The 2,368-nt window shown below is 39.9% G+C and overlaps 1 long non-coding RNA gene across 1 annotated transcript; it reads left to right on the top strand.

The window, feature by feature from the left end:
* The first annotated feature begins 1,602 nt into the window (after window positions 1-1,602).
* On the top strand, window positions 1,603-2,134 carry LOC136796596 (uncharacterized). Its single transcript, XR_010844337.1, has 2 exons — window positions 1,603-1,675; window positions 1,778-2,134. It is a non-coding gene; the product is annotated as an uncharacterized lncRNA (long non-coding RNA).
* Window positions 2,135-2,368: the final 234 nt, after the last annotated feature.

Raw genomic sequence — 2,368 nt, 5'->3', positions numbered from 1 at the left:
AACTACCGGTGTCTACCAGACACCTCACTCCTGCAATCTCTATTATAGGCAAACCGCCGTGTTCTCCTCTCATATGGTTGATCTCCAACCTGCGGCAGCCCCTCTGTGGGTACGCTCCTCAGAACTCTCCTCGTGTTATAACTGCTTCTCCTTTTCGTCTCCAAGACCTCCTCTTGCCTTGCTGGCTATCCTCTCGCTCATAGTCCCCTACTTTAGTTTCTGTTCCTGAGGTCTCTGACATCTCCGTGGATTCACTCCTGGATCCGTTCGTCCTTCGAGTGATTACCCTTCTCCGTAATCTTTGAGCATTGACCTCCATCGGTTCAGGCACATTTTGCTCCCTCCGTCGATACATATAGGGACACCGTCGAGCTATATGTCCCGCTCTCCCACATTCAAAACATCGGGTGCGGGAACATAGTGCTACCAGGTGTCCAGCTTTACCACACCCATGGCAATTGCGGTCCTCCCGCCGAACATTGTTTCTGGGTTTAACTTGGCTCTTTTTTTTTTTGTGTTACTATTTCTCTCTCTTCTACCATCTCTTTGGTCTCTTCTTCTCCAAGGGTTTGGCATGTTTCTTGGCCGATGATATTCCATCCGAGTCCACCCTGTCTATTCTACTTCCATTTGGCCCTCCACCTCTCTAGCGCTTGTATCAATGAGATCTTGAGCACATTCCACAAACGAGCGGTCTCTCGGCCCTTTCCCTCTTTCTTCCCCAGTTCTTTTGTCAACTGAATCTTCAGTACCGTGGATAGGAATTGCATTTGACCCTGTACTTGGATCGTGTCCAACATCTCGCTGAATTTGTCTTGAATTCTGTTATAGCGTGCCAGGAGTTCTTCGGCATACTGACCATTAGACTGTCTCGGTTTTTTCGTTTCTCTGAACGTCATTAATATATCCTCCTCTGGGGTCCACCGTCCTCCTCCGAATGCCTTCTTTAATCTTTCTTTGATGATCTTCCAGGAGGTCTCTTCATCTGCCTGAATCTGATTAAGGATATTTCTTTTCACACGGCAGACTACCGCTGCTGTCAGTGCTTTTGCATCTTCGTTGTCAAATCGTTCCTCCGGCATCTTCGCTTCTATTCTATTATATCTATGAAAGTACATAATAAGTAGTCGAAGGGGCAACCTTTAATAGTAATTTAATAAAAAAATAAATCATTCCGGAATTTGATGTTGAGCACATTGCTTTACTCAGTAACCAATTTAATTCTACGTCTCGTGTCAGTAAGAACTTATAAGGGATTTTGATGTTTTTAATTTCGTCATATGATAAGATACTGGGATGAGTTAAGCCAAGTTTACATTGTTCGACTGCATCTTCTGTTTCTTATAACTGTGTTTCTAATAGGGTCATGTAAGCTAAAAGGTCATGGAAGGATAATTTGACAAGAGTTGTGTCCAAAACCTTGTTATTTCTTTCTATGTTATTTTTAAAATGATTCCAAATTATGATATCGTTATTTAATTCATAAGTTAATTTCCTATCCAGCCTCTTGATTGTGTTGTATGTGATATAAATTACTTTCTACCTTTTGTAGAATGCTATCATATTTCTGTTTATCATCTGCATCCATCGTGCCATTGGTTAACCAACTGAGAGCTGTGCCTAAAACATTGACTATACCTCGTTTATCTCTATTTATATGTTTGCGCTTAATAAGGTGGGTAATTTGATTTGCAATTCTTTCATATCTTTTTTTTAATATTTGGTGTAACATTTTAAATTCTTTGTCCATTTTCAGATTATTTATATGTGTTTGTAGGGTGGAAATTTCTTCACTGAGCTGAGATAAATTTTTATAATGTAGGAAAGTGTACCATTCCGTCATCAGATAAGACGAATTCATCTGAATTATGGAAGCTCCAGGGCCATTGGATAGCGTCTGGATTTTCAACGTTTCTATCTGGAGGGTCTGAGCCAGAAGAATGAAGGTCAGAAGAAACTTGAAAGAGCCCTTCATCGTCAAAATCTGCAAAAGGAAGATTTTTAGGGTTATTTTGCAGATCCTGAATCCTTTTTTCTATTTCCTCATTTAATTTTTGGGCGTAAATGTTATCGGCCAGACATTCATTTTGCTTCGTGCCTTGACTAGTTGATGGTTTCTCAAAATTACTTGTTTTCTTAGGTCTTTTAATTTTACTGGGATGTAATTTTTTCGTTTTGCCCTTAGATGTTAAAAATGTTCCACCTAACTGTTTACCTTTTTGGTACTTAACATCCTTTTTATTGGAACTGGGTTCACTATAGTGAGTTCAGGAACATAATATTGTAACTATAGAAAGTGTTAAAGAACCCAAGAAACGAAGGACAGTTCATGGAGAACAGTTAACCCATTTTCCCATGTCAGACAATC

This window comes from Halyomorpha halys, unplaced genomic scaffold (assembly GCF_000696795.3).
Source record: "Halyomorpha halys isolate HHAL.00 unplaced genomic scaffold, Hhal_1.1 Scaffold1604.1, whole genome shotgun sequence".
In the NCBI taxonomy this organism is placed as follows: Eukaryota; Metazoa; Arthropoda; class Insecta; order Hemiptera; family Pentatomidae; genus Halyomorpha; species Halyomorpha halys.
Note: the sequence above shows the minus strand (reverse complement) of the source record. Positions and strands in the feature narration are given on the sequence as shown.